Here is a 26,164-nt window from a genome sequence, read left to right on the forward strand (position 1 = left end):
TCACGTTCGCCTTACACACGAAAGGTCCTCAGTTCGAAACTGGGCAGAAACAAGTGTTTTTAACCTAAGCATTTTTCTTCAATGACTCTGTTTTTAGAAAGTGCCTACTACATTGGTTAGTGTCTGGTATAGTTTCCGGGAAGTTTCTGTAGTGTAGTGGTTATCACGTTCGCCTAACACGCGAAAGGTCCCCAGTTCGAGACTGGGCAGAAACAATGGATTTTTAGCTAACCATTTTCATGCAATGGCTCTTTTTTTAGAAAGTGCCTCCTACATTGGATGGTGTCTGGCTTTGTTTCTAAGATGTTTCTGTAGTGTAGTGGTTATCACGTTCGCCTTACACGCGAAAGGTCCCCAGTTCGAAACTGGGCAGAAACAAGTTTTTTTAACCTAAGCATTTTTCTTCAATGGCTCTATTTTATGAAAGTGACTCCTACATTGGTTGGTGTCTAGTATAGTTTCCGAGAAGTTTCTGTAGTGTAGTGGTTATCACGTTCGCCTCACACTCGAAAGGTCCCCAGTTCGAAACTGGGAAGAAACAATGGATTTTTAGCTAAGCATTTTCATGCAATGACTCATTTTTTAGAAAGTGCCTCCTACATTGGATGGTGTCTGGCTTAGTTTCTAAGACGTTTCTGTAGTGCAGTGGTTATCACGTTCGCCTTACACGCGAAAGGTCCTCAGTTCGAAACTGGGCAGAAACAAGTGTTTTTAACCTAAGCATTTTTCTTCAATGACTCTGTTTTTAGAAAGTGCCTCCTACATTGGTTGGTGTCTGGTATAGTTTCTGAGAAGTTTCTGTAGTGTAGTGGTTATCACGTTCGCCTCACACGCGAAAGGTCCCCAGTTCGAAACTGGGCAGAAACAATGGATTTTTAGCTAAGCATTTTAATGCAATGGCCCTTTTTTTAGACAGTGCCTCCCACATTGGATGGTGTCTGGCTTAGTTTCTAAGACGGTAGAAACTGGGCAGAAACAAGTGTTTTTAACCTAAGCATTTTTCTTCAATGACTCTGTTTTTAGAAAGTGCCTCCTACATTGGTTGGTGTCTGGTATAGTTTCCGAGAAGTTTCTGTAGTGTAGTGGTTATCACGTTCGCCTAACACGCGAAAGGTCCCCAGTTCGAAACTGGGCAGAAACAATGGATTTTTAGCTAAGCATTTTAATGCAATGGCCCTTTTTTTAGACAGTGCCTCCTACATTGGTTGGTGTCTAGTATAGTTTCTGAGAAGTTTCTGTAGTGTAGTGGTTATCACGTTCGCCTCACACGCGAAAGGTCCCCAGTTCGAAACTGGGCAGAAACAATGGATTTTTAGCTAAGCATTTTCATGCAATGGCTCTTTTTTTAGAAAGTGCCTCCTACATTGGATGGTGTCTGACTTAGCTTCTAAGACGTTTTTGTAGTGTAGTGGTTATCACGTTCGCCTTACACGCGAAAGGTCCTCAGTTCGAAACTGGGCAGAAACAAGTGTTTTTAACCTAAGCATTTTTCTTCAATGACTCTGTTTTTAGAAAGTGCCTCCTACATTGGTTGGTGTCTGGCTTAGTTTCTAAGACGGTAGAAACTGGGCAGAAACAAGTGTTTTTAACCTAAGCATTTTTCTTCAATGACTCTGTTTTTAGAAAGTGCCTCCTACATTGGTTGGTGTCTGGTATAGTTTCCGAGAAGTTTCTGTAGTGTAGTGGTTATCACATTCACCTCACACGCGAAAGGTCCCAAGTTCGAAACTGGGCAGAAACAATGGATTTTTAGCTAAGCATTTTAATGCAATGGCTCTTTTTTTAGAAAGTGCCTCCTACATTGGATGGTGTCTGGCTTAGCTTCTAAGACGTTTTTGTAGTGTAGTGGTTAATGCTAACCTTTACTTTTTTTTTAAATGCACTATTTTTTTTTTTAAATCAATAAAGTAATTTGGTGCTTTGCAAATTCCTTTTGCACAAAAAAAAATAACAATGGCAGGCTGCAATGTACATGATACAGTTATTGTCATTACATATAGTAAGATACAGAGAACGTTTTTTTTTCTCGCAAGAGTAAATTTTCCACTTCAGGTAAAAGTCCTTAATTTAGGGAAAGAGTACTTACTTTAAGGAAAGAGTTCTTGGATTAAATTTGCAGGAGGAGATATCAGTTATACAATTTGTTGGTACAGATTGCTACTGCATAAATATGGAATCCATGCTAACCTTTACTAATACTGGAAACTTTCACATGGTATATTATTTACGGAGGTGTCTATCATTATGCTGTACTGCGCCATGAAAACAGCGCAATCTACTGGGCATGTCTCATACTTGACTATACAGTATATTGTACACCAATGGAGCAGCTGAGATCACAGGGTTCTGTGGCCTAGCGGTTAAAGACACAGTTACTGTATACTGTTAGCAGCAATACTGGTTCGATCCACAGTGTGGTACAGGTTTTTTTTTTTTTTTAAACGTACTATTTTTATTTTATTTTTATTTTTTAATCAATAAAGTAATTTGGTGCTTTGCAAATTCCTTTTGCACAAAAAAATTAACAATTGCAGGCTGCAATTTACATGATACAGTTATTGTCGTTACATACTGTAAGTTACAAAGAATGTTTTTATTTTCGCAAGAGTAAATTTTCCACTTCAGGTAAAAATCCTTAATTTAGGGAAAGAGTACTTACTTTACAGAAAGAGTTCTTGGATTAAATTCGCAGGAGGAGATATGATCAGATATACATGTCATTGGTACAGATTGCTACTGTATAAATATGGAATCCATGCTAACCTTTACTTTTTTTTTAAATGCACTATTTTTTTTTTTTTTTTCATTTTTTAATCAATAAATTTATTTGGTGCTTTGCAAATTCCTTTTGCACAAAAAAAATAACAATGACAGGCTGCAATGTACATGATACAGTTATTGTCGTTATATACTGTAAGATACAGAGAACGTTTTTTTTCTTGCAGGAGTAAATTTTCCACTTCAGGTAAAAGTCCTTAATTTAGGGAAAGAGTACTTACTTTAAGGAAAGAGTTCTTGGATTAAATTTGCAGGAGGAGATATCAGTTATACAATTGTTGGTACAGATTGCTACTGCATAAATATGGAATCCATGTTAACCTTTACTAATGCTGGAAACTTTCACATGGTATATTATTTACGGAGGTGTCTATCATTATGCTGTACTGCGCCATGAAAACAGCGCAATCTACTGGGCATGTCTCATACTTGACTATACAGTATATTGTACACCAATGGAGCAGCTGAGATCACAGGTTTCTATGGCCTAGCGGTTAAAGACACAGTTACTGTATACTTGTAGCAGCAATACTGGTTCGAACCAAAGTGGGGTACAATTTTTTTTTTTTTTTAATGTACTACTTTTTTTTCATTTTTTAATCAATAAAGTTATTTGGTGCTTTGCAAATTCCTTTTGCACAAAAAAAAAACAATGACAGGCTGCAATGTACATGATACAGTTATTGTCGTTATATACTGTAAGATACAGAGAACGTTTTTTTTCTTGCAGGAGTAAATTTTCCACTTCAGGTAAAAGTCCTTAATTTAGGGAAAGAGTACTTACTTTAAGGAAAGAGTTCTTGGATTAAATTTGCAGGAGGAGATATCAGTTATACAATTGTTGGTACAGATTGCTACTGCATAGAAATGGAATCCATGCTAACCTTTACTAATGCTGGAAACTTTCACATGGTATATTATTTACGGAGGTGTCTATCATTATGCTGTACTGCGCCATGAAAACAGCGCAATCTACTGGGCATGTCTCATACTTGACTATACAGTATATTGTACACCAATGGAGCAGCTGAGATCACAGGTTTCTATGGCCTAGCGGTTAAAGACACAGTTACTGTATACTTGTAGCAGCAATACTGGTTCGAGCCAAAGTGGGGTACAATTTTTTTTTTTTTTTAATGTACTACTTTTTTTTTTATTTTTTAATCAATAAATTTATTTGGTGCTTTGCAAATTCCTTTTGCCTTTTGCACAAAAAAATTAACAATGGCAGGTGGCCATGTACGTGATACAGTTATTGGCGTTACATACTGTGTTGCAAAGAATGTTTTTTTTTTCACACAAGTACATTTCCCACTTCAGTTAAAGGTCCTAACTTTAGGGAAAGAGTACATTCTTTAGGGAAAGAGTACTTTGATTAAATTCCACACAAGTAGATCTGTTCGATTATGCATGTCGTTGGTACAGATTGAGTTTGAAAGTCAATGCATGCTTCTGCACCTTCCCCCATGATCACTCATTAGCATTAATTCCCATTGAGCCCAGTGTTTACTGTATACAGTATGTCTGTAGCAAAACACCTCCCCCAGCCACTCTGTGCATGGTCACATTAGTGTCATGCAATCCATGCAATGCGATCTCAGTAGTTTATGGATAGAGTACTGATAGATGTTTTTCAGTTACCGTAGCTATGGAATAAGCTTAAGCTATGGAAATAGCGCAGTCAGTCAGAACTTGCGTAAGTTCTCCCGGGCACCAGGGCCGGTGCTAGGGTGTCCTTCGCCCTCATGCAAACCATAAATTTTGCGCCCTTTAACATTGCCAATGCAACAAGCTGCAGCCCGATTGTGGGAGCGTATGCAGCATGCAATCCTATGGAGGATCTCGGGTGCATGTACATGTTTGCATACACCATCTCAGTGCTGTGTCCGCAAAATGTTGCAGGCACTAAAGGTGCCCATACACGCTATGAGAATCGCATAAGTTATGGGCTAGATAGCATCGCACGGCATGCATGCAATGTGTGTGCGATGCGATCCGAAAGCAGTACAAAAAGTGTGTGCAGCACATACTTTTTGTACTGTGCGATGCGATGCCCGCGGGAGCGCAATTGCAGCGTGTATGACCACCTTTAGGCACATAACCCAGCCCATTATTTAAAAAGTGTCTGGCACAATAATATACTGTAAGTTATGGAATGATAAAAATCAATAATACAATACTTTATTGAAGAGGATGGAGATGCTTGGTAATTGAAAGAAGTATTGGAGGATTGATTGAAGAATTGGATGATTGTTCTTAGGGTTGGATGATTGGATGAATAATTGGATGATTGAATAAAGAGTTGAATGATTGGATGAATATTGGATGGTTGGAAGAACAATTGTATGATTGGAAGAACAATTGGATGATTGAATGAAGATTGGATGGTTGGAAGAACAATTGGATGATTGGAAGAACAATTGGAGGATTGAATGAAGATTGGATGGTTGGAAGAACAATTGGATGATTGGAAGAATAATGGGATGGTTGGATGAAGATTAAATGATGAAGTTTGAATGTCCTTGCTGAATTGGATCGTGGCTGCAGAACCAGGAGTAACCGTGGAGAATAACCGTCAGGATTGAGGAGAAAGATAATACCCCTTTGGGGGGCTAACCTTGTCCAGTCCGTTTTGGCGGCAGCAGGTTCCTTGGTACACAGGTGTAGCAGTGAGACGATCAGCAGGAATAGAAGAGAACTTCACCAGAGGCGCAGGAACTGTAGTAACTACTACAGACAGCCAGGAGTGAGCAATGATGCTTAGGCATGGACATCATTGTACTGGCTGCCGGTCTTGCAGGGCAAGCCAGTACTTAAGGAGTGAGGTACAGGTTGCAGGATCCCAAAAGATGGCGGCCGCCAGAGGAGGCGACAGAAACCAGCCGGTGGTGAGTGTGCGCAGCTGTGCAGTTGCCGGCGTTTCCAGACAGAGGCCTAACCAGGCACAGACACACATGGCGGCTCATGTCTCACGCCACCTATGCCCTGTATGGCACCGGAGCACTTAGCACCACTGTCACCACGTGGTGACAGTGCGGGAACATGCACCCCACTAGTACAAGGAACAGGAGTGGAGGTGAGCGCCAGGGTAGGCGACACGCTGATACAGGACCCAGGGCTAGGCACAGCACAGGGGAACTGGGTAGCAGCCATGGTGATCGTGACATCATCATTGTTATCTGGACATTCATCCTTATTATTTAATATTATTTTGCCTGTCTTTTCCTCAAAGAAGTATTTGAGTCCCTGTATGACATCTTTTATTAAACCCGCTCGTTTTAACCCTACTGCTGCTGCCTCGTCTCCAGTCCCTGAACACCACACAACCCCATAAGAACCATTAACCGTGACAGTTTGCACTGACCCGATGGAGTCGGGTGAAAATCTTTGGCAGGGATCTTTGGCAGATGTATTGCAAGGCATCATGGTCCACCTGGAAAAGTTGGAGTCCTCACAGTGGCAAGTGGCGCAATTCCTACAAACGCTGACTTCTCCACCAGCTGCTCCTCCAGTTGCTGCAGCAACATCATAAGCTCCTTCAGGAAGTTCCTCTGCCACGCTGCCAGCCGGGTCTATTATTCCTCCTCATCTGCATCTGCCAACCCCCAGCAAATATGATGGGTCTCCTAAAGGATGTCGCGGGTTCTTGAATCAGTGTGATGTGCACTTCACTCTCCAATCATCCAAATTCAAAACTGCCAAGGCACGAGTGGCCTACATCGTCTCACTCCTCTCTGGTCCAGCCCTGGATTGGGTTTCGCCTCTGTGGGAACGAGCAGATGCTCTGCTGAATAATTATGACGATTTTATCACTTCCTTCCAGCGAATCTTTGACGAACCAGGTTGAGTATCATCTGCAGCTACAGAGATTCTGAGAATTTGTCAAGATAGCAGACCAGTGGGTCAATATGTTGTGCAATTCCAGACGCTATCATCTGAGTTAGGATGGAATGAAGAGGCACTCGTCTCTGCTTTCTGGAATGGCCTAGCCGGTCGCCTCAAGGATGGATTGGCCACCCGTGATACACCCTCCACCCTGACATATCTAATCTTCTTGTGCAATAAAGTTGATCTGCGGATTCAAGAGCGACAACTGGAGAGAGCTCGTTCTGATCGCTTTGTCCTCGTCCCTCCCCTGCTGTTACTCCTGTAAAAAGTGGATTGTCTACTACTTCTGCCACATAAGAACCAATGCACATAAACTGGTCTCACATTTCCCTCGAAGAAAAGAACCGACAACGTTGAGACAATCTTTGTATGTACTGTGCCTCTTCCTCCCATCTCCTGGCCTCTTGTCCACTCCGTCCGGGAAACGACCGCTTCTAATCCCCATGAGGGAGGTTACCGTAGATTAGGAGTGTTATTGCCATCTCCCTCTACCATAGACTCTGCTAGACTCAGGCACAGCGGGAAACTTCATTTCGGCCGATATCGCTGCACAGCTCTCCATACCCCTCCAGCCATTAGAGCAGCCTTTGGTCCTGACAGCCGTTGACGGTAGCCACATCTCCAGTGGTCAAATTACCTCTCAGACTGTACCAGTACATCTTCAAGTTGGAGCGCTGCACCAAGAAAGGTTAGAGTTTTTGGTCCTTCCACAGTCCTCTCACGCTGTAGTTCTGGGAATGCCGTTGCTTACCTTGCACAACCCCTATGTTGAGTGGCTAACTATGGAGATTAAGGCCTGGAGTAAAGACTGCTTTTCTTCTTGTTTATCTCGAGTCATACCCGTCCTTCTGAGTGAGTCACAAGCATCCTCTTCCAAACTCCCTGCCTCCGCCATATTACTATCGCCACTTTATCTGAAATTTCTCCACCATAGCAGCACCTCTGACTGCACTCACCCGAAAGGGGGCCAATCCTGCCCAATGGCCGCCCGAGGCCTCCGAGGCCTTTTGACAACTAAAACAGGCCTTTATAACCGCCCCAATCCTTCTTCAGCCAGATGTGAATAGGCCCTTCATCCTGGAGGTCGATGCCTCTTCAGAAGGAGTAGGGGCAGTTCTTTCGCAAAAAGGAGAGGATTCAGAGCTTCACCCTTGTGCATATTTCTCCAAGAAATTTCTTCCGGCAGAAAATAATTACCCCATTGGAGCTGCTAGCAGTTAAGTTAGCCTTTGAGGTGTGGCGGTACCTGTTGGAGGGGGCTCATCACCAGATTACAGTCTTTTCAGATTTTTTCTTACGTCATGTCCAGTGTCTCACTTCTCGACAAGCCCGCTGGGCTATGTTCTTTGCACGATTTCACTTCCAAATCAAGTATCGTCCAGGGGTTTTAAACAACAAGGCTGACACTTTATCTTGTTCCTTCGATGCCAGTTCAGACTCTGAACCTCTAAAGCAGCCCATCCTGAACCAAGTAGTCTTCGCTCATGTCACTCCTCATCCTACACCTCCTTCAGGCAAGTTCTTTGTGCCACCCAATTTACGCAAGAAGCCTCCCGTTTTGCTGGACATATCTGTATTCAAAAGACTTTGCAAATTCTCCTGCATTCATATTGGTGGCCGACCATTCGGCAGGATGTACCAAACTTTGTGTCATCATGCTTCAAGTGTGCTCAGCACAAGACCTCTCGAAATCCTCCGGCTGGAGCTCTGCTACCACTATCCATCCCAACGGAACCGTGGACGCATCTCTCGATGGACTTTATATCCGAACTACAGCCATCTGGCGGGTATACTGTCATCTGGGTGATAGTCGATAGATTTTCAAAGATGGCCCACTTTGTGCCCCTAAAGTCCCTGCCTTCTGCTCCTGTGCTTGCTCAACTCTTCATATCGTCCATCTTCAAGCTTCATGGTCTGCCAAAAGAAATTATATCCGACCGGGGTCTTCAGTTTGTTGCCAAATTCTGGAGAGCTCATTGGCCCTTATTCTGATCGGTGCGGATATTCCCGCATTCTTACGGAGCGGTCCGCACGCCACGGTGTTTTGCCGCATGCGGCCATCGTCCGTAGAAACGCCCACGTGTCCTCCGCATTCGGACGGACTGACTCTTTAAGAACAGGGCGTTTTTACGGACGACATACAAACCATGCGTGTGCGGGAGAAACACTCCGATTCTGCACGGTATTACAGAGTATTACAGAGTATGCTCGGGAATACCGCATCCGAACGGGAGCCAAGCGGTGCTACCGCACGTAAGCGGAGTATTTACGCCAAACAACCCACTATTATGTATCTTCTGCAATACATCACATGACCCACTTATTCAATTACCTATCCTCATAAAAAACTTCTTATTTGGAATTGGAATCAATTAGATGCCAATATATCCTTACAAGCATGCCTAACACATGCATTGCACACATTAACCCTTACAGCAATTGAAGTGCAATGGTTTCAATTAAAGCACTGACAAGCGGCCTATTAGTGAGTAATGAGTAAAGGAGTAGATTCTATTGGGTTCAGGTGTTAATGGTTGTAGTCATTAGGCGTACGTTCGCCTACCGCATGAACGAGTGGTGTCCGCAAAGCAATAGTACACTTGTGGACACCGCACATTTCTGCCCTTTTTGATCGCGTGCATTCGGAGTGGTTTCCGAATGTACGCCCCCCAACATAAGTGTACTCCCCCGTGTCCGCCCATGTTTCCGCCCCGTTTTGCCCACTTTGAAACTACGCCCATGTGTCATTCCGCATGACGCCCATAATACGCCCCTATTTCCCGACTGATAGCGGTGAACAGTTTTGGACGGGATTTGGCCGAACTGGTACCGAGTCAAGGCGTGGCACATGCGCGTAGCGTTCTCCACGCATGCGCAGACGCCGTAAAGACGCGATCCGTAAGTACGCGGTAAAGTCCGCGTCAATCAGAATAAGGGCCTATGTGCTGCTCTTCAAGTAAAACTGAAATTCTCCACCGCCTTCCATCCTTAGACTAACGGGCAAACCGAACGTGTCAACCAAGATCTAGAGACATTCATTTGACTCTTCATGTCCTCCTCTCAGGATGAATGGAAGGATCTTTTACCTTGGGCAGAATATGCACACAATAACTCCTACCATTCCTCTTCAGGTACCACACCTTTCTTTACAGTTTATGGCAAGCATCCACGGTCCCCTGACTTCACAAGTCTGCCGTCCCCAGAGGTTCCCGCAGCTGCTTCTTCTCTTCATGGTTTTGCAAAAATATGGGCTGAGGTCCATAAAGCTCTTCTTCAAGCTTCTTCCAGATATAAAAGGGCAGCTGACAAGAAAAGAAAGGCGGTTCCACCATTAAAGGTAAAGGATCGAGTATGGCTGTCCACCCGCAATCTTCGTCTTCGTGTACCCTCCATGAAATTTGCCCCACACTTTATTGGGCCATATCCCATCACTCAAGTAATCAATCCGGTGGCTTACAGATTGCAACTTCCATCTTCCATGAAGATATCCAATTCCTTCCACGTATCTCTTCTTAAACCTTTAAAATTGAGCATCATCCAAAGGAAAGTACCCAGACCCTCAAAAGTCAATACAGAGAAAGATGCAGAGTTTGAAGTCAAACGAATCATAGACTCTCGTTATCGCAACTCCCGGCATCAATTTCTGGTGGAGTGGGCTGTTTTCGGACCAGAGGAGAATTCTTGGGTAGATAAGGCAGATTTACACGCTCCAAATCACGTTAAAGGCTTTTTTCTGAAGAATTCCCATAAGAAGCACAAGCATCCTGAGGTTACCTGAAAAGAGGGGGGTACTGTCACATGCCGACACGGTGGTACACGTCGGGTACTGTACTCACTCGCCCGTGTCCGCCGCCGGCTGGCGTGTGTAGGCCACCATGTCAGGTGAGGCGGCAGGCAGCGGTCTGGCAGTGTTTGAAGGCAACATGGGAATCTGCAGCATGGTCCCGCTCTAAGGCTATAGATGCCGGGAGGCCAGCGCCGCCATCTTGCTTGAGGGCAAACAGGGGATCGGCCAGGTCAGGTATTCTCACCTGTTTCACTGTGACAGCCAATGGCAGCCGCCCTCTTTGCATAAAGGGGATCTGCCTAGGTAGCTCAGTGTCAGTGCAAAAAGTCTTCTGTGCCATGCACTTCGTCTCCAGCATCCTCAGGTCAGCCATTCCTCATAATTCTTTCAGTCACCGGATCCACTATTGTTGCCATCTTCCCACTTTTTTATCAGGACATTTCTCATCATTGTTATCTGGACATTCCTCCTCATTGTTATCTGGATATTCCTCCTCATTGTTATCTGGATATTCCTCATCATTTTTATCTGGACATTCATCCTTGTTATTTATTATTATTTTGCCTGTCTTTTCCTCAAAGAAGTATTTGAGTCCCTGTATGAAATCTTTTATTAAACCCGCTCGTTTTAACCCTACTGCTGCTGCCTCGTCTCCAGTCCCTGATCACCACACGACCCCATCAGAACCTTTAACCGTGACAGCTGGAGATGAGGGTCCATATATTGATGCAAGAAAAGCTTTGGATGCTGCAGTCTGCTGTAACAGCCAGGAAGAAAAAAACTCCTGTGAACAGCACTAGACATCTGCAAATGCTGTGGGCCTTTTTTGGAGGTTTATTTGCAACTACAGTAATTGTATGCTGATTTTTAAATAAATAAGTTAAAATTAATTTTTTTATTATTGAATGTAGCTTATTTTAACACTTTTCATGCATATTTTAAGTATTTTTCATGCATATTTGCATGCATATGTCAAGCTTTTTATGTGGCATATAATCCTGTCTCTACAAATGAGTGATCATGGGGGAAGGTGCAGAAGCATGGTGCAGAAGCATGCATTGACTTTCAAACTGTACCACAGGGCAGCAGGTGCCTACTGTAGCATGGGAACAATACAGTACCATGTGAATAGCGCATACTAAATACAGTATCTTTATTAAGTTAAAACTCTTCAGAAAATGACACTGCTTTGTCTGCAATTGCAATCCCGGATTGAGTACACAATGTAGGGACAAACACACAATAGGGTGAAAGTCATTTTGCAACATTGATAGTAGTTCTTCACTTACTCATGTGACTATGCACAAAGGAGCTGGGGGAGGTGTTTTGCTACAGACATACTGTTTACAGTAAACAGTGGGCTCAATGGGAATGATCGTGGGGGAAGGTGCAGAAGCATGCATTGACTTTCAAACTCAATCTGTACCAACGACATGCATAACCAAAAAGATGTGGAATTTAATCCAAGTACTCTTTAGATAAAGTACGTACTCTTTCCCTAAAGTACGTACTCTTTCCCTAAAGTACGTACTCTTTCCCTAAAGTTAGGACTTTTACCTGAAGTGGGACATTTACTTGTGCGAAAAACCCCATTCTTTGCAACACAGTATGTAACGACAATAACTGTATCATGTACATGGCCACCTGCCATTGTTAATTTTTTTGTGCAAAAGGCAAAAGGAATTTGCAAAACACCAAATTACTTTATTGATTAAAAAATGAAAAAAAAAAAGTAGTACGTTTAAAAAAAAAACCTGCACCACACTGTGGATCGAACCAGTATTGCTGCTAGCAGTATACAGTAACTGTGTCTTTAACCGCTAGGCCACAGAAACCTGTGATCTCAGCTGCTCCATTGGTGTACAATATACTGTATAGTCAAGTATGAGACATGCCCAGTAGATTGCGCTGTTTTCATGGCGCAGTACAGCATAATGATAGACACCTCCGTAAATAATATACCATGTGAAAGTTTCCAGCATTAGTAAAGGTTAGCATGGATTCCATATTTATGCAGTAGCAATCTGTACCAACAACATGTATAACTGATATCTCCTCCTGCAAATTTAATCCAAGAACTCTTTCCTTAAAGTAAGTACTCTTTCCCTAAATTAAGGACTTTTACCTGAAGTGGAAAATTTACTCTTGCGAGAAAAAAAACGTTTTCTGTATCTTACAGTATGTAACGACAATAACTGTATCATGTACATTGCAGCCTGCCATTGTTATTTTTTTTTTGTGCAAAAGGAATTTGCAAAGCACCAAATTACTTTATTGATTTAAAAAAAAAAAATAGTGCATTTAAAAAAAAAGTAAAGGTTAGCATGGATTCCATATTTATACAGTAGCAATCTGTACCAATGACATGTATATCTGATCATATCTCCTCCTGCGAATTTAATCCAAGAACTCTTTCTGTAAAGTAAGTACTCTTTTCCTAAATTAAGGATTTTTACCTGAAGTGGAAAATTTTCTCTTGCGAAAATAAAAATGTTCTTTGTAACTTACAGTATGTAACGACAATAACTGTATCATGTAAATTGCAGCCTGCCATTGTTATTTTTTTTTGTGCAAAAGGAATTTGCAAAGCACCAAATTACTTTATTGATTTAAAAAAAAAAAAAAAAAAATAGTGCATTTTAAAAAAAAGTAAAGGTTAGCATGGATTCCATATTTATACAGTAGCAATCTGTACCAATGACATGTATATCTGATCATGTCTCCTCCTGCGAATTTAATCCAAGAACTCTTTCTGTAAAGTAAGTACTCTTTCCCTAAATTAAGGATTTTTACCTGAAGTGGAAAATTTTGTCTTGCGAAAATAAAAATGTTCTTTGTAACTTACAGTATGTAATGACAATAACTGTATCATGTACATTGCAGCCTGCCATTGTTATTTTTTTTTGTGCAAAAGGAATTTGCAAAGCACCAAATTACTTTATTGATTTAAAAAAAAAAAAAAAAAAAATAGTGCATTTTAAAAAAAAGTAAAGGTTAGCATGGATTCCATATTTATACAGTAGCAATCTGTACCAATGACATGTATATCTGATCATATCTCCTCCTGCGAATTTAATCCAAGAACTCTTTCTGTAAAGTAAGTACTCTTTCCCTAAATTAAGGATTTTTACCTGAAGTGGAAAATTTTGTCTTGCGAAAATAAAAATGTTCTTTGTAACTTACAGTATGTAACGACAATAACTGTATCATGTAAATTGCAGCCTGCCATTGTTAATTTTTTTGTGCAAAAGGAATTTGCAAAGCACCAAATTACTTTATTGATTTAAAAAAAAAAAAAAATAGTGCATTTAAAAAAAAAGTAAAGGTTAGCATGGATTCCATATTTATACAGTAGCAATCTGTACCAATGACATGTATATCTGATCATATCTCCTCCTGCGAATTTAATCCAAGAACTCTTTCTGTAAAGTAAGTACTCTTTTCCTAAATTAAGGATTTTTACCTGAAGTGGAAAATTTTCTCTTGCGAAAATAAAAATGTTCTTTGTAATTTACAGTATGTAACGACAATAACTGTATCATGTAAATTGCAGCCTGCCATTGTTAATTTTTTTGTGCAAAAGGAATTTGCAAAGCACCAAATTACTTTATTGATTTAAAAAAAAAAAAAAAAAAAAATAGTGCATTTAAAAAAAAAGTAAAGGTTAGCATGGATTCCATATTTATACAGTAGCAATCTGTACCAATGACATGTATATCTGATCATATCTCCTCCTGCGAATTTAATCCAAGAACTCTTTCTGTAAAGTAAGTACTCTTTCCCTAAATTAAGGACTTTTACCTGAAGTGGAAAATTTACTCTTGCGAGAAAAAAAAACGTTCTCTGTATCTTACAGTATGTAATGACAATAACTGTATCATGTAAATTGCAGCCTGCCATTGTTATTTTTTTTGTGCAAAAGGAATTTGCAAAGCACTAAATTACTTTATTGATTTAAAAAAAAAAAAAATAGTGCATTTAAAAAAAAAGTAAAGGTTAGCATGGATTCCATATTTATACAGTAGCAATCTGTACCAATGACATGTATATCTGATCATATCTCCTCCTGCGAATTTAATCCAAGAACTCTTTCTGTAAAGTAAGTACTCTTTCCCTAAATTAAGGATTTTTACCTGAAGTGGAAAATTTTCTCTTGCGAAAATAAAAATGTTCTTTGTAACTTACAGTATGTAACGACAATAACTGTATCATGTAAATTGCAGCCTGCCATTGTTAATTTTTTTGTGCAAAAGGAATTTGCAAAGCACCAAATTACTTTATTGATTTAAAAAAAAAAAAAAAAAAAAAAATAGTGCATTTAAAAAAAAGTAAAGGTTAGCATGGATTCCATATTTATACAGTAGCAATCTGTACCAATGACATGTATATCTGATCATATCTCCTCCTGCGAATTTAATCCAAGAACTCTTTCTGTAAAGTAAGTACTCTTTCCCTAAATTAAGGACTTTTACCTGAAGTGGAAAATTTTCTCTTGCGAAAATAAAAATGTTCATTGTAACTTACAGTATGTAATGACAATAACTGTATCATGTAAATTGCAGCCTGCCATTGTTAATTTTTTTGTGCAAAAGGAATTTGCAAAACACCAAATTACTTTATTGATTAAAAAATGAAAAAAAAAAAGTAGTACGTTTAAAAAAAAAACCTGTACCACACTGTGGATCGAACCAGTATTGCTGCTAGCAGTATACAGTAACTGTGTCTTTAACCGCTAGGCCACAGAAACCTGTGATCTCAGCTGCTCCATTGGTGTACAATATACTGTATAGTCAAGTATGAGACATGCCCAGTAGATTGCGCTGTTTTCATAGCGCAGTACAGCATAATGATAGACACCTCCGTAAATAATATACCATGTGAAAGTTTCCAGCATTAGTAAAGGTTAGCATGGATTCCATATTTATGCAGGAGCAATCTGTACCAACAACATGTATAACTGATATCTCCTCCTGCAAATTTAATCCAAGAACTCTTTCCTTAAAGTAAGTACTCTTTCCCTAAATTAAGGACTTTTACCTGAAGTGGAAAATTTACTCGCGAGAAAAAAAAACGTTCTCTGTATCTTACAGTATGTAACGACAATAAATGTATCATGTACATTGCAGCCTGCCATTGTTATTTTTTTTTGTGCAAAAGGAATTTGCAAAGCACCAAATTACTTTATTGATTAAAAAATGAAAAAAAAAAATAGTGCATTTAAAAAAAAAAGTAAAGGTTATCATGGCTTCTGCACCAATCACATACAGTTCATGACCATACAGTACGTCACTGCGGCTGTGAATAAAATAAAATAACTCTGTCCGTAAAGTAAGGACAAAATCCGTAGTGTAAAGTATGATACTGTAGGTCCTCAAATAATGTTTTAAGTAGTCATCCAGCAATAGCAAAGGTTAGCATGGCTTCTGTACCAATTACATAAATGACCGTACGTAGCTGCTTCTGCGAGTAAATACAAACACTCTGTCCGTAAAGTAAGGACAAAATCCGTAGTGAAAAGTCGTGGTGGCCACTGTTTTGTAGAAGAGATTTTTACGCATGCGCTGTACTGTTTGGGAAAAGTGACATCTGGTGGTCAATGAGTGTAAGTGCAGGTTACATTTACAAGATTACGTTACGTTATAACGCGATCTATAACGGGACTATAGCGCAAGTAGGGCGCGATCCATGCGCGATTTGCATGGCGCACTTTATGCGCAACGTAGCCACGATGTACTTGGGCATAACTGTAGTTTCCGAGAAGTTTCTGTAGTGTAGTGGTTATCACATCCGCCTAACACTCGAAAGGTCCCCAGTTCGAAACTGGGCAGAAACAATGGATTTTTAGCTAAGCATTTTAATGCAATGGCCCTTTTTTTAGACAGTGCCTCCTACATTGGATGGTGTCTGGCTTAGTTTCTAAGACGGTAGAAACTGGGCAGAAACAAGTGTTTTTAACATAAGCATTTTTCTTCAATGACTCTGTTTTTCGAAAGTGCCTCCTACATTGGTTGGTGTCTGGTATAGTTTCCGAGAAGTTTCTGTAGTGTAGTGGTTATCACGTTCGCCTAACACGCGAAAGGTCCCCAGTTCGAAACTGGGCAGAAACAAGCGTTTTTAACCTAAGCATTTTTTTCAATGACTCTGTTTTTAGAAAGTGCCTTCTACATTGGTTGGTGTCTGGTATAGTTTCCGAGAAGTTTCTGTAGTGTAGTGTTTATCACGTTCGCCTAACACGCGAAAGGTCCCCAGTTTGAAACTGGGCAGAAACTATGGATTTTTAGCTAAGCATTTTAATGCAATGGCCCTTTTTTTAGACAGTGCCTCCTACATTGGTTGGTGTCTAGTATAGTTTCTGAGAAGTTTCTGTAGTGTAGTGGTTATCACGTTCGCCTCACACGCGAAAGGTCACCAGTTCGAAACTGGGCAGAATCAATGGATTTTTAGCTAAGCATTTTCATGCAATGGCTCTTTTTTTAGAAAGTGCCTCCTACATTGGATGGTGTCTGGCTGAGTTTCTAAGACGTTTCTGTAGTGTAGTGGTTATCACGTTCGCCTTACACGCGAAAGGTCCTCAGTTCGAAACTAGGCAGAAACAAGTGTTTTTAACCTAAGCATTTTTCTTCAATGACTCTATTTTATGAAAGTGACTCCTACATTGGTTGGTGTCTAGTATAGTTTCTGGGAAATTTCTGTAGTGTAGTGGTTATCACGTTCGCCTCACACGCGAAAGGTCCCCAGTTCGAAACTGGGCAGAAACAATGGATTTTTAGCTAAGCATTTTCATGCAATTGCTCTTTTTTTAGAAATTGCCTCCTACATTGGATGGTGTCTGGCTTAGTTTCTAAAACGGTAGAAACTGGGCAGAAACAAGTGTTTTTAACCTAAGCATTTTTCATCAATGACTCTGTTTTTAGAAAGTGCCTCCTACATTTGTTGGTGTCTGGTATAGTTTCCGAGAAGTTTCTGTAGTGTAGTGGTTATCACATCCGCCTAACACTCGAAAGGTCCCCAGTTCGAAACTGGGCAGAAACAATGGATTTTTAGCTAAGCATTTTAATGCAATGGCCCTTTTTTTAGACAGTGCCTCCTACATTGGATGGTGTCTGGCTTAGTTTCTAAGACGGTAGAAACTGGGCAGAAACAAGTGTTTTTAACATAAGCATTTTTCTTCAATGACTCTGTTTTTCGAAAGTGCCTCCTACATTGGTTGGTGTCTGGTATAGTTTCCGAGAAGTTTCTGTAGTGTAGTGGTTATCACGTTCGCCTAACACGCGAAAGGTCCCCAGTTCGAAACTGGGCAGAAACAAGCGTTTTTAACCTAAGCATTTTTTTCAATGACTCTGTTTTTAGAAAGTGCCTTCTACATTGGTTGGTGTCTGGTATAGTTTCCGAGAAGTTTCTGTAGTGTAGTGTTTATCACGTTCGCCTAACACGCGAAAGGTCCCCAGTTTGAAACTGGGCAGAAACTATGGATTTTTAGCTAAGCATTTTAATGCAATGGCCCTTTTTTTAGACAGTGCCTCCTACATTGGTTGGTGTCTAGTATAGTTTCTGAGAAGTTTCTGTAGTGTAGTGGTTATCACGTTCGCCTCACACGCGAAAGGTCACCAGTTCGAAACTGGGCAGAATCAATGGATTTTTAGCTAAGCATTTTCATGCAATGGCTCTTTTTTTAGAAAGTGCCTCCTACATTGGATGGTGTCTGGCTGAGTTTCTAAGACGTTTCTGTAGTGTAGTGGTTATCACGTTCGCCTTACACGCGAAAGGTCCTCAGTTCGAAACTAGGCAGAAACAAGTGTTTTTAACCTAAGCATTTTTCTTCAATGACTCTATTTTATGAAAGTGACTCCTACATTGGTTGGTGTCTAGTATAGTTTCTGGGAAATTTCTGTAGTGTAGTGGTTATCACGTTCGCCTCACACGCGAAAGGTCCCCAGTTCGAAACTGGGCAGAAACAATGGATTTTTAGCTAAGCATTTTCATGCAATTGCTCTTTTTTTAGAAATTGCCTCCTACATTGGATGGTGTCTGGCTTAGTTTCTAAAACGGTAGAAACTGGGCAGAAACAAGTGTTTTTAACCTAAGCATTTTTCATCAATGACTCTGTTTTTAGAAAGTGCCTCCTACATTTGTTGGTGTCTGGTATAGTTTCCGAGAAGTTTCTGTAGTGTAGTGGTTATCACATCCGCCTAACACTCGAAAGGTCCCCAGTTCGAAACTGGGCAGAAACAATGGATTTTTAGCTAAGCATTTTAATGCAATGGCCCTTTTTTTAGACAGTGCCTCCTACATTGGATGGTGTCTGGCTTAGTTTCTAAGACGGTAGAAACTGGGCAGAAACAAGTGTTTTTAACATAAGCATTTTTCTTCAATGACTCTGTTTTTCGAAAGTGCCTCCTACATTGGTTGGTGTCTGGTATAGTTTCCGAGAAGTTTCTGTAGTGTAGTGGTTATCACGTTCGCCTAACACGCGAAAGGTCCCCAGTTCGAAACTGGGCAGAAACAATGGATTTTTAGCTAAGCATTTTAATGCAATGGCCCTTTTTTTAGACAGTGCCTCCTACATTGGTTGGTGTCTAGTATAGTTTCTGAGAAGTTTCTGTAGTGTAGTGGTTATCACGTTCGCCTCACACGCGAAAGGTCCCCAGTTCGAAACTGGGCAGAAACAATGGATTTTTAGCTAAGCATTTTCATGCAATGGCTCTTTTTTTAGAAAGTGCCTCCTACATTGGTTGGTGTCTGGCTTAGTTTCTAAGACGGTAGAAACTGGGCAGAAACAAGTGTTTTTAACCTAAGCATTTTTCTTCAATGACTCTGTTTTTAGAAAGTGCCTCCTACATCGGTTGGTGTCTGGTATAGTTTCCGGGAAGTTTCTGTAGTGTAGTGGTTATCACGTTCGCCTAACACGCGAAAGGTCCCCAGTTCGAAACTGGGCAGAAACAAGCGTTTTTAACCTAAGCATTTTTCTTCAATGACTCTGTTTTTAGAAAGTGCCTCCTACATTGGTTGGTGTCTGGTATAGTTTCCGAGAAGTTTCTGTAGTGTAGTGTTTATCACGTTCGCCTAACACGCGAAAGGTCCCCAGTTTGAAACTGGGCAGAAACAATGGATTTTTAGCTAAGCATTTTAATGCAATGGCCCTTTTTTTAGACAGTGCCTCCTACATTGGTTGGTGTCTAGCATAGTTTCTGAGAAGTTTCTGTAGTGTAGTGGTTATCACGTTCGCCTCACACGCGAAAGGTCCCCAGTTCGAAACTGGGCAGAATCAATAGATTTTTAGCTAAGCATTTTCATGCAATGGCTCTTTTTTTAGAAAGTGCCTCCTACATTGGATGGTGTCTGGCTGAGTTTCTAAGACGTTTCTGTAGTGTAGTGGTTATCACGTTCGCCTTACACGCGAAAGGTCCTCAGTTCGAAACTGGGCAGAAACAAGTGTTTTTAACATAAGCATTTTTCTTCAATGACTCTGTTTTTCGAAAGTGCCTCCTACATTGGTTGGTGTCTGGTATAGTTTCCGAGAAGTTTCTGTAGTGTAGTGGTTATCACGTTCGCCTAACACGCGAAAGGTCCCCAGTTCGAAACTGGGCAGAAACAATGGATTTTTAGCTAAGCATTTTAATGCAATGGCCCTTTTTTTAGACAGTGCCTCCTACATTGGTTGGTGTCTAGTATAGTTTCTGAGAAGTTTCTGTAGTGTAGTGGTTATCACGTTCGCCTCACACGCGAAAGGTCCTCAGTTCGAAACTGGGCAGAAACAATGGATTTTTAGCTAAGCATTTTCATGCAATGGCTCTTTTTTTAGAAAGTGCCTCCTACATTGGATGGTGTCTGGCTTAGCTTCTAAGACGTTTCTGTAGTGTAGTGGTTATCACGTTCGCCTTACACGCGAAAGGTCCTCAGTTCGAAACTGGGCAGAAACAAGCGTTTTTAACCAAAGCATTTTTCTTCAATGACTCTGTTTTTAGAAAGTGCCTCCTACATTGGTTGGTGTCTGGTATAGTTTCCGAGAAGTTTCTGTAGTGTAGTGGTTATCACGTTCGCCTAACACGCGAAAGGTCCCCAGTTTGAAACTGGGCAGAAACAATGGATTTTTAGCTAAGCATTTTAATGCAATGGCCCTTTTTTTAGACAGTGCCTCCTACATTGGATGGTGTCTGGCTTAGTTTCTAAGACGGTAGAAACTGGGCAGAAACAAGTGTTTTTAACCTAAGCATTTTTCTTCAATGACTCTGTTTTTTTAGAAAGTGCCTCCTACATCGGTTGGTGTCTGGTATAGTTTCCGGGAAGTTTCTGTAGTGTAGTGGTTATCACGTTCGCCTAACACGCGAAAGGTCCCCAGTTCGAAACTGGGCAGAAACAAGCGTTTTTAACCTAAGCATTTTTCTTCAATGACTCTGTTTTTAGAAAGTGCCTCGTACATTGGTTGGTGTCTGGTATAGTTTCCAAGAAGTTTCTGTAGTGTAGTGTTTATCACGTTCGCCTAACACGCGAAAGGTCCCCAGTTTGAAACTGGGCAGAAACAATGGATTTTTAGCTAAGCATTTTCATGCAATGGCTCTTTTTTTAGAAAGTGCCTCCTACATTGTATGGTGTCTGGCTGAGTTTCTAAGACGTTTCTGTAGTGTGGTGGTTATCACGTTCGCCTTACACGCGAAAGGTCCTCAGTTCGAAACTGGGCAGAAACAAGTGTTTTTAACCTAAGCATTTTTCTTCAATGACTCTGTTTTTAGAAAGTGCCTCCTACATTGGTTGGTGTCTGGTGTAGTTTCCGAGAAGTTTCTGTAGTGTAGTGGTTATCACGTTCGCCTAACACACGAAAGGTCCCCAGTTTGAAACTGGATAAAAACAATGGATTTTTAGCTAAGCATTTTAATGCAATGGCCCTTTTTTTAGACAGTGCCTCCTACATTGGATGGTGTCTGGCTTAGCTTCTAAGACGTTTCTGTAGTGTAGTGGTTATCACGTTCGCCTTACACGCGAAAGGTCCTCAGTTCGAAACTGGGCAGAAACAAGCGTTTTTAACCAAAGCATTTTTCTTCAATGACTCTGTTTTTAGAAAGTGCCTCCTACATTGGTTGGTGTCTGGTATAGTTTCCGAGAAGTTTCTGTAGTGTAGTGGTTATCACGTTCGCCTTACACGCGAAAGGTCCCCAGTTTGAAACTGGGCAGAAACAATGGATTTTTAGCTAAGCATTTTAATGCAATGGCCCTTTTTTTAGACAGTGCCTCCTACATTGGATGGTGTCTGGCTTAGTTTCTAAGACGGTAGAAACTGGGCAGAAACAAGTGTTTTTAACCTAAGCATTTTTCTTCAATGACTCTGTTTTTAGAAAGTGCCTCCTACATCGGTTGGTGTCTGGTATAGTTTCCGGGAAGTTTCTGTAGTGTAGTGGTTATCACGTTCGCCTAACACGCGAAAGGTCCCCAGTTCGAAACTGGGCAGAAACAAGCGTTTTTAACCTAAGCATTTTTCTTCAATGACTCTGTTTTTAGAAAGTGCCTCCTACATTGGTTGGTGTCTGGTATAGTTTCCGAGAAGTTTCTGTAGTGTAGTGTTTATCACGTTCGCCTAACACGCGAAAGGTCCCCAGTTTGAAACTGGGCAGAAACAATGGATTTTTAGCTAAGCATTTTAATGCAATGGCCCTTTTTTTAGACAGTGCCTCCTACATTGGTTGGTGTCTAGCATAGTTTCTGAGAAGTTTCTGTAGTGTAGTGGTTATCACGTTCGCCTCACACGCGAAAGGTCCCCAGTTCGAAACTGGGCAGAATCAATAGATTTTTAGCTAAGCATATTCATGCAATGGCTCTTTTTTTAGAAAGTGCCTCCTACATTGGATGGTGTCTGGCTGAGTTTCTAAGACGTTTCTGTAGTGTAGTGGTTATCACGTTCGCCTTACACGCGAAAGGTCCTCAGTTCGAAACTGGGCAGAAACAAGTGTTTTTAACATAAGCATTTTTCTTCAATGACTCTGTTTTTCGAAAGTGCCTCCTACATTGGTTGGTGTCTGGTATAGTTTCCGAGAAGTTTCTGTAGTGTAGTGGTTATCACGTTCGCCTAACACGCGAAAGGTCCCCAGTTCGAAACTGGGCAGAAACAATGGATTTTTAGCTAAGCATTTTAATGCAATGGCCCTTTTTTTAGACAGTGCCTCCTACATTGGTTGGTGTCTAGTATAGTTTCTGAGAAGTTTCTGTAGTGTAGTGGTTATCACGTTCGCCTCACACGCGAAAGGTCCCCAGTTCGAAACTGGGCAGAAACAATGGATTTTTAGCTAAGCATTTTCATGCAATGGCTCTTTTTTTAGAAAGTGCCTCCTACATTGGATGGTGTCTGGCTTAGCTTCTAAGACGTTTCTGTAGTGTAGTGGTTATCACGTTCGCCTTACACGCGAAAGGTCCTCAGTTCGAAACTGGGCAGAAACAAGCGTTTTTAACCAAAGCATTTTTCTTCAATGACTCTGTTTTTAGAAAGTGCCTCCTACATTGGTTGGTGTCTGGTATAGTTTCCGAGAAGTTTCTGTAGTGTAGTGGTTATCACGTTCGCCTAACACGCGAAAGGTCCCCAGTTTGAAACTGGGCAGAAACAATGGATTTTTAGCTAAGCATTTTAATGCAATGGCCCTTTTTTTAGACAGTGCCTCCTACATTGGATGGTGTCTGGCTTAGTTTCTAAGACGGTAGAAACTGGGCAGAAACAAGTGTTTTTAACCTAAGCATTTTTCTTCAATGACTCTGTTTTTAGAAAGTGCCTCCTACATCGGTTGGTGTCTGGTATAGTTTCCGGGAAGTTTCTGTAGTGTAGTGGTTATCACGTTCGCCTAACACGCGAAAGGTCCCCAGTTCGAAACTGGGCAGAAACAAGCGTTTTTAACCTAAGCATTTTTCTTCAATGACTCTGTTTTTAGAAAGTGCCTCGTACATTGGTTGGTGTCTGGTATAGTTTCCAAGAAGTTTCTGTAGTGTAGTGTTTATCACGTTCGCCTAACACGCGAAAGGTCCCCAGTTTGAAACTGGGCAGAAACAATGGATTTTTAGCTAAGCATTTTCATGCAATGGCTCTTTTTTTAGAAAGTGCCTCCTACATTGTATGGTGTCTGGCTGAGTTTCTAAGACGTTTCTGTAGTGTGGTGGTTATCACGTTCGCCTTACACGCGAAAGGTCCTCAGTTCGAAACTGGGCAGAAACAAGTGTTTTTAACCTAAGCATTTTTCTTCAATGACTCTGTTTTTAGAAAGTGCCTCCTACATTGGTTGGTGTCTGGTGTAGTTTCCGAGAAGTTTCTGTAGTGTAGTGGTTATCACGTTCGCCTAACACACGAAAGGTCCCCAGTTTGAAACTGGATAAAAACAATGGATTTTTAGCTAAGCATTTTAATGCAATGGCCCTTTTTTTAGACAGTGCCTCCTACATTGGATGGTGTCTGGCTTAGCTTCTAAGACGTTTCTGTAGTGTAGTGGTTATCACGTTCGCCTTACACGCGAAAGGTCCTCAGTTCGAAACTGGGCAGAAACAAGCGTTTTTAACCAAAGCATTTTTCTTCAATGACTCTGTTTTTAGAAAGTGCCTCCTACATTGGTTGGTGTCTGGTATAGTTTCCGAGAAGTTTCTGTAGTGTAGTGGTTATCACGTTCGCCTTACACGCGAAAGGTCCCCAGTTTGAAACTGGGCAGAAACAATGGATTTTTAGCTAAGCATTTTAATGCAATGGCCCTTTTTTTAGACAGTGCCTCCTACATTGGATGGTGTCTGGCTTAGTTTCTAAGACGGTAGAAACTGGGCAGAAACAAGTGTTTTTAACCTAAGCATTTTTCTTCAATGACTCTGTTTTTAGAAAGTGCCTCCTACATCGGTTGGTGTCTGGTATAGTTTCCGGGAAGTTTCTGTAGTGTAGTGGTTATCACGTTCGCCTAACACGCGAAAGGTCCCCAGTTCGAAACTGGGCAGAAACAAGCGTTTTTAACCTAAGCATTTTTCTTCAATGACTCTGTTTTTAGAAAGTGCCTCCTACATTGGTTGGTGTCTGGTATAGTTTCCGAGAAGTTTCTGTAGTGTAGTGTTTATCACGTTCGCCTAACACGCGAAAGGTCCCCAGTTTGAAACTGGGCAGAAACAATGGATTTTTAGCTAAGCATTTTAATGCAATGGCCCTTTTTTTAGACAGTGCCTCCTACATTGGTTGGTGTCTAGCATAGTTTCTGAGAAGTTTCTGTAGTGTAGTGGTTATCACGTTCGCCTCACACGCGAAAGGTCCCCAGTTCGAAACTGGGCAGAATCAATAGATTTTTAGCTAAGCATATTCATGCAATGGCTCTTTTTTTAGAAAGTGCCTCCTACATTGGATGGTGTCTGGCTGAGTTTCTAAGACGTTTCTGTAGTGTAGTGGTTATCACGTTCGCCTTACACGCGAAAGGTCCTCAGTTCGAAACTGGGCAGAAACAAGTGTTTTTAACATAAGCATTTTTCTTCAATGACTCTGTTTTTCGAAAGTGCCTCCTACATTGGTTGGTGTCTGGTATAGTTTCCGAGAAGTTTCTGTAGTGTAGTGGTTATCACGTTCGCCTAACACGCGAAAGGTCCCCAGTTCGAAACTGGGCAGAAACAATGGATTTTTAGCTAAGCATTTTAATGCAATGGCCCTTTTTTTAGACAGTGCCTCCTACATTGGTTGGTGTCTAGTATAGTTTCTGAGAAGTTTCTGTAGTGTAGTGGTTATCACGTTCGCCTCACACGCGAAAGGTCCCCAGTTCGAAACTGGGCAGAAACAATGGATTTTTAGCTAAGCATTTTCATGCAATGGCTCTTTTTTTAGAAAGTGCCTCCTACATTGGATGGTGTCTGGCTTAGCTTCTAAGACGTTTCTGTAGTGTAGTGGTTATCACGTTCGCCTTACACGCGAAAGGTCCTCAGTTCGAAACTGGGCAGAAACAAGCGTTTTTAACCAAAGCATTTTTCTTCAATGACTCTGTTTTTAGAAAGTGCCTCCTACATTGGTTGGTGTCTGGTATAGTTTCCGAGAAGTTTCTGTAGTGTAGTGGTTATCACGTTCGCCTAACACGCGAAAGGTCCCCAGTTTGAAACTGGGCAGAAACAATGGATTTTTAGCTAAGCATTTTAATGCAATGGCCCTTTTTTTAGACAGTGCCTCCTACATTGGATGGTGTCTGGCTTAGTTTCTAAGACGGTAGAAACTGGGCAGAAACAAGTGTTTTTAACCTAAGCATTTTTCTTCAATGACTCTGTTTTTAGAAAGTGCCTCCTACATCGGTTGGTGTCTGGTATAGTTTCCGGGAAGTTTCTGTAGTGTAGTGGTTATCACGTTCGCCTAACACGCGAAAGGTCCCCAGTTCGAAACTGGGCAGAAACAAGCGTTTTTAACCTAAGCATTTTTCTTCAATGACTCTGTTTTTAGAAAGTGCCTCGTACATTGGTTGGTGTCTGGTATAGTTTCCAAGAAGTTTCTGTAGTGTAGTGTTTATCACGTTCGCCTAACACGTGAAAGGTCCCCAGTTTGAAACTGGGCAGAAACAATGGATTTTTAGCTAAGCATTTTCATGCAATGGCTCTTTTTTTAGAAAGTGCCTCCTACATTGTATGGTGTCTGGCTGAGTTTCTAAGACGTTTCTGTAGTGTGGTGGTTATCACGTTCGCCTTACACGCGAAAGGTCCTCAGTTCGAAACTGGGCAGAAACAAGTGTTTTTAACCTAAGC

General features: G+C 41.1%; 33 non-coding genes across 33 annotated transcripts; all 33 read left to right on the top strand.

The window, feature by feature from the left end:
• The first annotated feature begins 142 nt into the window (after positions 1-142).
• Positions 143-215, top strand: TRNAV-AAC (transfer RNA valine (anticodon AAC)). Its single transcript has one exon. It is a non-coding gene; the product is annotated as a tRNA-Val (tRNA).
• Positions 216-305: 90 nt separating this feature from the next.
• Positions 306-378, top strand: TRNAV-UAC (transfer RNA valine (anticodon UAC)). The gene has a single exon. It is a non-coding gene; the product is annotated as a tRNA-Val (tRNA).
• Positions 379-794: 416 nt separating this feature from the next.
• On the top strand, positions 795-867 carry TRNAV-CAC (transfer RNA valine (anticodon CAC)). Its single transcript has one exon. It is a non-coding gene; the product is annotated as a tRNA-Val (tRNA).
• A 201-nt stretch (positions 868-1,068) lies between these two features.
• TRNAV-AAC (transfer RNA valine (anticodon AAC)) lies at positions 1,069-1,141 on the top strand. Its single transcript has one exon. It is a non-coding gene; the product is annotated as a tRNA-Val (tRNA).
• Positions 1,142-1,231: 90 nt separating this feature from the next.
• On the top strand, positions 1,232-1,304 carry TRNAV-CAC (transfer RNA valine (anticodon CAC)). The gene has a single exon. It is a non-coding gene; the product is annotated as a tRNA-Val (tRNA).
• Positions 1,305-16,487: 15,183 nt separating this feature from the next.
• Positions 16,488-16,560, top strand: TRNAV-AAC (transfer RNA valine (anticodon AAC)). Its single transcript has one exon. It is a non-coding gene; the product is annotated as a tRNA-Val (tRNA).
• A 578-nt stretch (positions 16,561-17,138) lies between these two features.
• TRNAV-CAC (transfer RNA valine (anticodon CAC)) lies at positions 17,139-17,211 on the top strand. The gene has a single exon. It is a non-coding gene; the product is annotated as a tRNA-Val (tRNA).
• A 475-nt stretch (positions 17,212-17,686) lies between these two features.
• On the top strand, positions 17,687-17,759 carry TRNAV-AAC (transfer RNA valine (anticodon AAC)). Its single transcript has one exon. It is a non-coding gene; the product is annotated as a tRNA-Val (tRNA).
• Positions 17,760-18,337: 578 nt separating this feature from the next.
• TRNAV-CAC (transfer RNA valine (anticodon CAC)) lies at positions 18,338-18,410 on the top strand. The gene has a single exon. It is a non-coding gene; the product is annotated as a tRNA-Val (tRNA).
• A 475-nt stretch (positions 18,411-18,885) lies between these two features.
• TRNAV-AAC (transfer RNA valine (anticodon AAC)) lies at positions 18,886-18,958 on the top strand. The gene has a single exon. It is a non-coding gene; the product is annotated as a tRNA-Val (tRNA).
• Positions 18,959-19,048: 90 nt separating this feature from the next.
• TRNAV-CAC (transfer RNA valine (anticodon CAC)) lies at positions 19,049-19,121 on the top strand. Its single transcript has one exon. It is a non-coding gene; the product is annotated as a tRNA-Val (tRNA).
• Positions 19,122-19,322: 201 nt separating this feature from the next.
• Positions 19,323-19,395, top strand: TRNAV-AAC (transfer RNA valine (anticodon AAC)). The gene has a single exon. It is a non-coding gene; the product is annotated as a tRNA-Val (tRNA).
• A 416-nt stretch (positions 19,396-19,811) lies between these two features.
• On the top strand, positions 19,812-19,884 carry TRNAV-UAC (transfer RNA valine (anticodon UAC)). The gene has a single exon. It is a non-coding gene; the product is annotated as a tRNA-Val (tRNA).
• Positions 19,885-19,974: 90 nt separating this feature from the next.
• Positions 19,975-20,047, top strand: TRNAV-AAC (transfer RNA valine (anticodon AAC)). The gene has a single exon. It is a non-coding gene; the product is annotated as a tRNA-Val (tRNA).
• Positions 20,048-20,137: 90 nt separating this feature from the next.
• Positions 20,138-20,210, top strand: TRNAV-CAC (transfer RNA valine (anticodon CAC)). The gene has a single exon. It is a non-coding gene; the product is annotated as a tRNA-Val (tRNA).
• A 90-nt stretch (positions 20,211-20,300) lies between these two features.
• On the top strand, positions 20,301-20,373 carry TRNAV-UAC (transfer RNA valine (anticodon UAC)). The gene has a single exon. It is a non-coding gene; the product is annotated as a tRNA-Val (tRNA).
• A 366-nt stretch (positions 20,374-20,739) lies between these two features.
• On the top strand, positions 20,740-20,812 carry TRNAV-AAC (transfer RNA valine (anticodon AAC)). The gene has a single exon. It is a non-coding gene; the product is annotated as a tRNA-Val (tRNA).
• A 579-nt stretch (positions 20,813-21,391) lies between these two features.
• TRNAV-UAC (transfer RNA valine (anticodon UAC)) lies at positions 21,392-21,464 on the top strand. Its single transcript has one exon. It is a non-coding gene; the product is annotated as a tRNA-Val (tRNA).
• A 90-nt stretch (positions 21,465-21,554) lies between these two features.
• On the top strand, positions 21,555-21,627 carry TRNAV-UAC (transfer RNA valine (anticodon UAC)). The gene has a single exon. It is a non-coding gene; the product is annotated as a tRNA-Val (tRNA).
• Positions 21,628-21,828: 201 nt separating this feature from the next.
• Positions 21,829-21,901, top strand: TRNAV-AAC (transfer RNA valine (anticodon AAC)). Its single transcript has one exon. It is a non-coding gene; the product is annotated as a tRNA-Val (tRNA).
• Positions 21,902-22,317: 416 nt separating this feature from the next.
• Positions 22,318-22,390, top strand: TRNAV-UAC (transfer RNA valine (anticodon UAC)). The gene has a single exon. It is a non-coding gene; the product is annotated as a tRNA-Val (tRNA).
• A 90-nt stretch (positions 22,391-22,480) lies between these two features.
• Positions 22,481-22,553, top strand: TRNAV-AAC (transfer RNA valine (anticodon AAC)). The gene has a single exon. It is a non-coding gene; the product is annotated as a tRNA-Val (tRNA).
• A 90-nt stretch (positions 22,554-22,643) lies between these two features.
• On the top strand, positions 22,644-22,716 carry TRNAV-CAC (transfer RNA valine (anticodon CAC)). The gene has a single exon. It is a non-coding gene; the product is annotated as a tRNA-Val (tRNA).
• Positions 22,717-22,806: 90 nt separating this feature from the next.
• On the top strand, positions 22,807-22,879 carry TRNAV-UAC (transfer RNA valine (anticodon UAC)). The gene has a single exon. It is a non-coding gene; the product is annotated as a tRNA-Val (tRNA).
• Positions 22,880-23,243: 364 nt separating this feature from the next.
• TRNAV-AAC (transfer RNA valine (anticodon AAC)) lies at positions 23,244-23,316 on the top strand. Its single transcript has one exon. It is a non-coding gene; the product is annotated as a tRNA-Val (tRNA).
• A 579-nt stretch (positions 23,317-23,895) lies between these two features.
• TRNAV-UAC (transfer RNA valine (anticodon UAC)) lies at positions 23,896-23,968 on the top strand. The gene has a single exon. It is a non-coding gene; the product is annotated as a tRNA-Val (tRNA).
• Positions 23,969-24,058: 90 nt separating this feature from the next.
• TRNAV-UAC (transfer RNA valine (anticodon UAC)) lies at positions 24,059-24,131 on the top strand. The gene has a single exon. It is a non-coding gene; the product is annotated as a tRNA-Val (tRNA).
• A 201-nt stretch (positions 24,132-24,332) lies between these two features.
• TRNAV-AAC (transfer RNA valine (anticodon AAC)) lies at positions 24,333-24,405 on the top strand. Its single transcript has one exon. It is a non-coding gene; the product is annotated as a tRNA-Val (tRNA).
• A 416-nt stretch (positions 24,406-24,821) lies between these two features.
• Positions 24,822-24,894, top strand: TRNAV-UAC (transfer RNA valine (anticodon UAC)). The gene has a single exon. It is a non-coding gene; the product is annotated as a tRNA-Val (tRNA).
• Positions 24,895-24,984: 90 nt separating this feature from the next.
• Positions 24,985-25,057, top strand: TRNAV-AAC (transfer RNA valine (anticodon AAC)). The gene has a single exon. It is a non-coding gene; the product is annotated as a tRNA-Val (tRNA).
• A 90-nt stretch (positions 25,058-25,147) lies between these two features.
• Positions 25,148-25,220, top strand: TRNAV-CAC (transfer RNA valine (anticodon CAC)). Its single transcript has one exon. It is a non-coding gene; the product is annotated as a tRNA-Val (tRNA).
• A 90-nt stretch (positions 25,221-25,310) lies between these two features.
• TRNAV-UAC (transfer RNA valine (anticodon UAC)) lies at positions 25,311-25,383 on the top strand. The gene has a single exon. It is a non-coding gene; the product is annotated as a tRNA-Val (tRNA).
• A 364-nt stretch (positions 25,384-25,747) lies between these two features.
• Positions 25,748-25,820, top strand: TRNAV-AAC (transfer RNA valine (anticodon AAC)). The gene has a single exon. It is a non-coding gene; the product is annotated as a tRNA-Val (tRNA).
• The last annotated feature ends 344 nt before the right edge of the window (positions 25,821-26,164 follow it).

This window comes from Crinia signifera, chromosome 3, assembly GCF_055691185.1.
Source record: "Crinia signifera chromosome 3, ASM5569118v1, whole genome shotgun sequence".
NCBI lineage: Eukaryota > Metazoa > Chordata > Amphibia > Anura > Myobatrachidae > Crinia > Crinia signifera.